The sequence below is a fragment of the Stenella coeruleoalba genome (genome assembly GCF_951394435.1).
Source record: "Stenella coeruleoalba genome assembly, chromosome: 9".
Classification (NCBI taxonomy): Eukaryota; Metazoa; Chordata; class Mammalia; order Artiodactyla; family Delphinidae; genus Stenella; species Stenella coeruleoalba.
Window position 1 is genome coordinate 60582478 of NC_137155.1, and position 9715 is coordinate 60592192.

The 9715-nt window shown below is 42.3% G+C and overlaps 1 pseudogene across 1 annotated transcript; it reads left to right on the forward strand.

Moving 5' to 3' along the window:
* Positions 1-575: 575 nt before the first annotated feature.
* Positions 576-9148, forward strand: LOC307191742 (protein ITPRID1-like; annotated as a pseudogene). Its single transcript has 3 exons — positions 576-637; positions 3401-4348; positions 9017-9148. The product of its transcript is annotated as a protein ITPRID1-like (transcript).
* Positions 9149-9715: the final 567 nt, after the last annotated feature.

Here is a 9715-nt window from a genome sequence, read left to right on the forward strand (position 1 = left end):
AGAGTAGGTCTGTGTCACCACAAGTGGGCAAACACCAGCTAGATGACCATCTATAAGGAATGTTCTGGAAGGTACTCCTGCACTGGATGGTAGGATGCACCATGCAGGCTTCCAACATGAGGGACTGACTGGCCCATAGAGAGGTTTTGTTTGTTCTACAAATTAATTTTTTTTTTTTTTTGCCTTACGCGGGCCTCTCACTGTTGTGGCCTCTCCCATTGCGGAGCACAGGATCCGGACGCGCAGGCTCAGCGGCCATGGCTCACAGGCCCAGCCACTCCGTGGCATGTGGGATCTTCCCGGACCGGGGCACGAACCCACGTCCCCTGCATCGGCAGGCGGACTCCCAACCACTGTGCCACCAGGGAAGCCCTACAAATGAATTTTTTTTTAAATGCGTTTAGGGGAACACACACTCTGGAGTCCAAACTATTCACACGGCTCCCTATCGTCTTGAATCTTGCTGCTTCGCATATCTATGCGACCTGCCCAGCTCCTAAAGGCATTCGAGTTGGCATAAGCTGTAATGTCCAGTCCAATTCTAAGATAATTTGCCCCTGAGATGTAACTTCACCATGGAGCTGTCACAGAATTTTCTGCCATTGGAGGATGGAAGAGAGAAGAACTTGGCAAAGAGGTAGAGTAGAATAGCTCAGGGAAGATGGGAACTCCAAACAGTCTAAGGTTGAACCATTTCTTTTGTTCTGCACAACTCCAGCATACATCACACCCTTAAAGATTCCTTTTCTTTTTCTCCCTCCCCTCATTTATATTTCAATTCCACAGGCTTTTTTTTTTTTTTCCTGAGCCTCTAGGAACTCAGACTACATTAAGTAAAAACTTTCCACTTAGGATTCAGAGCTTTTATCACTAACTCAGCTTAGAAGAGCAACCCTTCAGGTTGACTTCTCTTACTGCTTTCAGCCATTCCAGAGACTCTTGTCAGGGCCCTGACTCCTCTGTGCTGTGGTTGGTGTAATGCTGCCACCTGGTGACTGTTTGGACAAAGTGCCTGCAGCATCACTCTCCTCCCAGGCAGAAATGTTTCACACCCGTGAGATGGTGAAGCAAAACTCCCCGGGGCAGGGTCTACCTACTTGGGAGGGTAAAATCTTAACTCTGTGAGGACAGTCCTGTGCTAGGAAAGGTAATTTCTAGTAAGTATTAATATTAATAATGACACTTATTAATGATATTTAATAACATTAGTAATGATTGAATTCTGAAAGATAATATAATATTAGGATGATGTTCTGCAGTAAAAATGTATATATAATTACATCATCTTTTCCATGTACATAAATTCTTCACGTATGTATTATTGGATATTATCCTCTTCGCAACCCCACAAACAATATCATCAGCCTATTTATTCTTTTCCCCATGAGGAGACAGACACAGAGAGGGTAAGTGGCATGCCCAAGACCACACAACTAGTAAGTAGGAGAGTCAGAATCTTAACCCAGTAGTCTTGGCTCCAGATTTTCTAGATGACTCAGCTATGGGAGCAAACTGGATCTTAGTAGCATACATTCTAGAGAGATTAACCCCCCACCCCGAGCTACAGGATTGGCAGAATGAGGGAATCAGCAGTCTAAGGGGCATGACACACTCACGAGGGGATTCGTGGTGGTTTGGTACAGGATCCGCCCAGTAGGCAAGGGTTTAAATAATAAGATATAGCTAGGGGAAAGGGACTGGTAGGGGTAAGGTAGGGGTAAGCCAAGGCCCCAATCTAGTGGAGTAGGGAAGAGCTATGGCTCCTTGTGCCTATTAAGAGCATAGGGAAAATCCTATTGGAGGTGATGAAGCTTCTGAAGTTCTACCTGTCTTGGCCTCGGTAGTTTCAGGAACTGGGTTGGGTTGGCCTGAGGGTGCAGGTACTAAGTCCATTACTCTTGCCAGAGGCCATATCGTCTTCCCCTAAGTCATGCCAACCTTCATATTACATATTAGGTGTGAGGGTGTGGGAGTGCTAAACGATGCACCTTTGTATTTGTCTATTTGCTTAATCATCTATCATAGCCATCCTGGACTAGGCAATGTCTCATCCTTTGTATCATGTAATTCCTACAACCCTAAGAGAATGGTTAGAATTTGCAAACCCGGGACTTCCCTGGTGGCGCAGTGATTAAGAATCTGCCTGCCAACGCAGGGGATACGGATTCGAGCCCTGGTCTGGGAAGATCCCACATACCACGGAGCAACTAAGCCCGTGTGCCACAACTACTGAGCCTGAGCTCTAGAGCCCGTGCTCCGAAACAAGAGAAGCCACCACAATAAGTCTGTGCACCGCAAAGAAAAGTAGCCCCTGCTCACCGCAACTAGAGAAAGCCTGCGCACAGCAACAAAGACCCAACGCAGCCCAAAATTAATTGATTAATTAATTATTTTAAAAAGAGAATTTGCAAACTCAATTTTGAGAGTTTATTATCGAGTTGTCAGAAAGGTGGTTTATAGGCAGGAAAGATTTTTAGCCTCCTGAAGAAACGAAACCATCTGTAAATTGGACCACATTTTCTTGGCGACTTGCTCAAAATGATTCAGATGCATGTATTTGGCTTCTAAAACACAAGATAAATAAGGCTCTACTCCTGAGAGAAATATGCCCAATTCCACCATTTGATCTCACCATCAAAGAGAAGTTTTCATAATCTGGTTTCTTCACAAATTCACTTAAATGAGTTTCAGAGGTTATTTTTGTTTATTTTTGTGTTTTTTGTGCTTTACAAAGTACAGTTAACTAAAGGTAACAGTTATAATATAACTATATCCCTTTTAGAGGAAATCACTCTCTCTACTTTTTAGGGACCCTTTATGTTGGTGGTTGTTTATTTTCATTTGGACCAGACTGACTTGAACCTACCAGCATACGAATAAATGGGCTTTAACCGATAATTTTGTTCTAGTGCTCTAACGTATAATTTCATTCCAGAGTTACAAGAAAGGGAATAGCAACCATTTTATATGAAGCTTACATTCCAGAATAGTAATTGCTTAGACATTATCTGGAAATTGTAAAGAATAATGATGTACTGGGAGTCCTTCACAGCTTGTGGCACAAATCTTGCACCAAAACAAATATAGAAAAAGTGAGAGGTTGCAAAGTCTGTTTTGTCCATCTTCAGCGAGTTTCAACCCTTCTGTTGAATCTTTGGGTCTCCTAATGTTTACATAGCATGGTGGAAGGGGAATGTAACATTCTGTCCATTACAGTACATATACACAGATGTATAAATTGTGGTGTTTATTGTTTTCTAAGTGTGGCATTTAAGGCATATGCATTCCCTTCTGGATTTTCTTCCCCTTAGTGAAGATGCATCTCACAATCAGATTGTTATTTCGTTTTAAGAGATGTTCATTCCTCTTCCTTTGTTTCATGTTTTACTCCTTGTAACAGGAAACCAGTGACTCAATTTTACACTGATTGCCCTCTGGGTCTTATGGTGATGCACATCACAGAAGTGAAGGATGGGTTCCTGAGGCCTGAGCGAGCTGGGGCAGTATATGTACAAAGCCACCACTGTGAGTCTCAGAGATCACCTGGAATTGATCGTGCTCAAGACAAGTCCTTTCATGTTGACTCGGAGGCCCCAAGAGGAACAGAAGGCGGTAAACTCTGTCCTGATATTAACAACGCCTTACTGATGCAAAAGAAGTGTCCCACAGCACGTCCCCAAGCCCAGTGAAGCCATGCCCTATACAGGCGACCTTGTCCAAACATCTGGAAGGTCCATTCCCCATCTAGATTAAGTGGCCGGCGATACTCCCCAAGTAAGGCCAAGATGTAGTGCTTTGGGTCAAATACCACCTAGGGCAGAATCTGAGATGGGAAACCTTCCTCCAGATGCTAACGTAAATGCTCCAAGTCTGTGACAATCCAGATGTTCTGCAAACTGGCATCAGCTGCTCAGAGTGCTGTGGTCTTGGGAATGGATTCTAGAGAAGCAACTTTAGAATGCACTACGTGTGCCCCTGTTACCACAGCAGAACCAGGACTGGGAACAGAAGCAAGACAGCTCAATGATGTTTCTGTTCAGACTTAACACATGTGAGCGTAGGCCCTGGCATTGCTGTTCAGCTGCAAGTAACAAGGCCCAGCCCCTCACCAAATCTGTCTCTGCAGACACGTTTCCCTGGTATCTACCCAGGGGGCCCCTGCCAAGCTGCGCCTGCCCACTGTGGTGTCTGCTGTCACCACCATCTCCCCTGACACGGGGCGAGGCAAAGCCCCAGCTTTGTGTCTTCAGCCTGTAGGCCCTGTTCATACTCACATAACCATCTGGAAGCCCAGTTCAGGAAGGCTTTGAAAGTCCTTCAGGACACCCCAGTGAGGGAGCTGTATTCTGTCAGTATTTACCTCTGCAAAGATGGAGAAGCAGACGCAGCAACGACAAATACCTCAGGGATAAAGTTCAGCCTTCCCTTCCGAATGTGAGCTCTCGGGACACACCTTTCCATTTCACATCATGACTAATATTTGTAGACTGTTTTTTATTTAAAATATATTCTCACAAATTTCTTCTTATTTGATACTTCCGGTCACCTTATGAAGGAAGGAAGGCACATTTTATTACCCACCCCCATTTTACAGAGGGGTAGAGGACAGTGCATTCATACGTAAGGTTCTAAGCATCAATGCACCTGTACCTCCTCTTCAGTTCAGTCTAACTGAAAATTCTGTCTCGTGTTCACTTAGCTGTATAATCTTGCACAAGCCATTTCATCTCTCTGAGCCTAGCTCCTGCTTTGTAAAATAGGGAGACTATTCATGTCATCGATGCAGGATCGTTTTCGGATTAAATGAGAGCATCGGTGGTTACCGATTTTTGTTACTATTTTATTATTGTTCAGGTCTTAAATATAGAACTTCTCATGTCATATAGAGGAACTTTTGGTCTTCCTTTGCTAAGCTTGTTTAAAAGTGAACATTGAGGTTACTGAGGACTGAAGGACCCCCAACCCTGTTCAGCTCCTGGTAAATCGACAAGCATTTAGTAAGTCCTTCCAATGAACCCTCTTCAGCAATTCTCAGGTCAGAAATAATCTAGGCTATCAAGGCTAGCCATTGATTTAAAAAATTAAAGAGTATCAAACATGAAACTACATGTATAGACAGGGTGGAAAAACAAGGTAGCACATGTAACGTAGGACTATAGCTGTTCAAAGGAGAATGAAAGGCAACTACGATTTCCCGGGTGCCTACTCTTCGGTGCCTTCTGTGTTACCTTCCCATTCTGTTAATTCCACAAATATTTACTGAGTGCTATACCAAGCACTTTATGCTGTGTCAAATACCCCCTATTTTCATCCATGCCATAAATGTGCCAAGTCCTCCCTCTTTCACAGATGAGGAAACAAGAACTGAGAGAGTTTAATTTTCCAACTTCCCACAACTCCTAAGTCCAGAGTCACATTCAAGTTTAGCTGACACCAAATCCTTGGACAATCCACTCCAAAGATGTGTCCAGCTTTAAAACATCTAAATCTATGTAAGTGTAACAGTAACATGAGAAAGTGATTACTTGAAAGATAAGGCAAATTACTACATGGTCCTTCAAGATATAGAAATCTATACAAATGTAATATGAATATAGAAAGTGATTATATGAAAGATAAAATAAGGGTTGAACTAGTAAAAGAAGGTGTTGAGATCAATTCTAGGTATAATATGCTAAGTTTCAGTGAGAGAAAAGAACAAAAGCTAATGTATAGCTGGGGTCCTTTGGGGTAAAAAGACCAAGGTTCAAATCCTGGAGAATGGTAGGAGTCATCATCATTGATGTTAGTTGAGAGACTGTAAATGCAGTGGTTTTCAATTGGGGGTAATTTTACCCCAGCCATGGCGACATTCGGCAATGTTTGGAGACATGTTCGGCTGTCATAACTGGGGTAGGTGCTATTGGCATTTAGTGGGTGGAGGTCAGGGACGGTGCTAAACATCGTACAATACATAGGACATCCCTCCCAACAAAGGATTCTCTGACCTAAAATGTCAACAATGTCGAAGTTGAAAAACTCAGCTCTAAGGGAATAAACATCTACTTGACTATATAGTTCATGTAGGCAAATGTTAGGGATGAAAGACAGCTGGAGAAGGTGACATTTTAAGAGGCTATAAGGGGAAAAATATTAAATCCTACAGTTAGGTACTCCAGTTTCCATGATGAAAACCAGATTATTGATCTAACATATCCTGAAAAAATATTATTTTTCTAATTTACATTTTTAAGATAAATTTCATAAGGAAATATAAATTAAACCATAGTTGGCTTTATATTTTGTTTAAAATAATAAAGTATAAAAAACCAAAACTGTGTTTAAAACTTCAGAAGAAAGTCACAGAGAGGGTGTGCTCTCGTGGGTTATCTATGATAATGGTTTGCTGATATGATTAATTTCTTATATAAGTGATTTCTTCACAATAATTTGTTAATTCAAAATAAAATCTTTCCAGAAAAGAAAATGAGCTGTATATGAAATAAGAGTTTTGGATATTAGAAGATCCATCTATAATGTTTATTATTTAGATTTAAAGAAAAAGAAAATCATACAAATTTTAAAAAGTAATATGAGCCGGGCTTCCCTGGTGGCGCAGTGGTTGAGAGTCTGCCTGCCGATGCAGGGGACACGGGTTCGTGCCCTGGTCCAGGAAGATCCCACATGCCGCGGAGCGGCTGGGCCCGTGAGCCATGGCCACTGAAAAGTAATATGAACCAATTCAAAAGTGAAGGGTCAATATTGTTGCTCTTACTATTGAAGATAAAGTTTGTTTTAAGGCCCAGCTTGGGTCAGTAGAGTAGACCTTGCATTGTATTTGAGTTATAACCTAGCCCTTATATTGGAAAAAAAAGAATTCAAAACAGCCTCTTTTTTTGTTTGCTTGACTAAGGTTTCCTTTTTTCTGAAACTTCTGTATGTGTTCTAAAGCAGAAATGTATTGATAGTTTCAGTGTTTCCAAGTGACCGGGAGATGGCAGCATTTCAGAATCTTCCACATCGCTCCCTTCACAGGGAGCTATACACCGTCAGTTATTCCTAAATCCCAGCCTTCATGCCTTCCAATCACAAAGGGTTATCCCAAAATATCTAGATGAAGCATAAATTTCAACGTTTATAACGTTCAGCCTACTTGAGCACCATATTTCCATGGCCCTGGCCTCACAGTCCCTAGAACTTGGTCACCTTGTAAGAATCTACTAAGACCAATCGGCTCATTCCTTAGGGACAAATAACTTCTCCGTATGACTAGCTACACTGTAGTCCCTGCTGTGACTCAGCTAGATCTTGAGAAGAAAAGAAATGAATCAGGAGAATTGGGTTTGAAATCTACCATGTTTTGACCTGGGACAAGTTAGTTAACTCTTTGTGTCAGAACACTTATTTATAAAAAGAAGTCCTCCATGGTCTGTATGATCTTTTCTAGTTTTAAGAACCATAACTGTAGTCACCTTTCAAGCACTCTTGCCGACATCAATAACCTTCAAATACTCCTCTAACTGGTTCAAATGGACTCACACCGAAGCGACAATAATTGGAGAGTTTTGCTCTGTAAAATGTTGTTCATGTATAAAAATGAGGATAGAATCAAAACCGAACTCTCAAAGCAAAATGATGGAGAGTTTCAATATCAGAATATCACTCAGGACAGTATTTCCATTATGACAATACCAGTAAAAATAGCCATATGGTTGCTAAGAGCATGGCCATGTGGTTTGGGGGTGAAAGGTAAGAAATCTGGAACTTCCTAGAAAAAGGGGTGGGAGGAATTAACATAGCTGAAAGGCTGGTCTCCACTGAAGGAGGAAGAAGAAGAAAAGGTTAAAAGCATCCTGCCATTGAAATTTTTCCTTTAAAGAGTTTCCCAAAAAAAAAAAAAAAAAAAAAGTTTCCCAGAAGCCCCACTCCACCACCTCCACTTCCATCTCATTGCCATCCTATCTGCAAGGGATACTGGGAAATGTAGGTTTTTAGTTAAATGCTCAGTGCCCCTAAGATATTAGAATTCTGTAATTATGAATACAGGAGGGAGAGATGGTGAGTAGGCAACGACCAGACACTACACACTAATCAGGGAGGAGTTTAAAATGGAGGACCTGGTAGATCTAGCATTAGGGTCCAGCTAGCATTAATATTACTCAAAGTCAGATGGGTAGAGATTCTGGGGTTCTGGATCATGGATCTATTTAAAGCATGATCCAACCAGGGCTAGAAAACAAAGAGGATAGCTGGTAAGAACTCAGCAAATCAGCAGAGTGCCTGACAAATAGACCAGGCTTGGTGGCTGCAAGAAGATATTTAAATAAGGAAACCAAGGCAACAGCATCGTCGTACAGAGAAAGTAAGATTTAAAGATTGATTCACATCAGGAACAATGAGAAGCAGGATTGGAAGGACAGAGTTCAATTTTCAATTCCAGTCCATGGAGGATGGGATGCCTAATCTATGCCTACCTCACTCTGAATGGGCTTGTCAGCTGGGTGGGGCTGATCCTACAGATTTCAACCACCAGAGACTGTGGTTAAGCAAAGCTAAGGCTAATAAAAATTATTCTAAGCAGACTTTCTCTAATCAAATACGTACCATCCGAACAAACATGTTCAGTGTTACTGAGATTCAGAGTGAGGCAGTACTCAGTACCAAAGTGAAACAAGATTAAACAAAACTCAACAATTCTAAGCACAGGCTCGCACTATTCTGGCCCTTCCCTCCTCCTCTCCTGTCTACATCCTCGCACCCTACCTCCCCCTAGTCTTCCAGAGCGCCTTCTTGTCTCTGGGACATAATGTCTCCAAGGGCCATCCAACAATGGCTGCCCTCCTGTCCCAGCCACATACTGCCTCTACTTGCTTGACGAAGCCAAAGGCTGGGCTTTCCCTATTCTCTTTCTGACACATTAGCAGCAGGGCTTCGTCGCGAACAGGTAAGCCCAGGTGGGAAGGCAGGTGCCACTGTGGTGAACTCTTGCAGTGATTCAGAAAGACCTTCCTTCTCAGCTCTTTCTAATTGTTCTCAGTGCACAGTCCCTGAGATGGAAACAATGAGGACGGTCTGCCAGAGTTTCCCGAAGCATTTAGAAGAAATTGAGCAGCACCTTAGAAAACAACAGGCACTCTTTTCCAGGGGCATGTCAGAGGAGAAAAGATAATTATCTAAGGGAGCCATAAAAGTAAGTACCAGCCCACACATCTGGAGCAAGAAAAGGTATTCAGGGCAGGACAGATGAGCACCACGGAGCAGGGCTAACGAGAAATTGACCAGCTTTCCCTTTGCTTTCCTGTTCCCATTCTTACTTTCTCAGTGGGAGTCTGTGAGAGCCATTTGCCGGATAGCAACACTTTAACTCTTCAAGGCCAGGGCTATTTGAGGTCAGGAAATAGGCAGCAGCTAGGAAGAGGGGGCTACCCAGCAGGATATCTTTAATCAATGTGAACGGGGCTCACGCAAATACCAATATTGGCGATTGTTAGAGTTTTGGAAATCTGCACTATTTTCACATAGATTAAAAGTATTTGTCCCAAAAGTGGATTAGTCATTGCCTGAGGCTGCGAGTAGGAATAGGGATTAATTTATAAAGGAGTACAAGGTTTCTTACTGGTGAGATGGAAGTGTTCCAAAATTGAATGGTGGTGGTAGTTACACACTTGGCAGATTTACTAACAATCATTGAATTGTACTCTTAGAATAGGTAAACTTTATGGTATGTAAATTATTC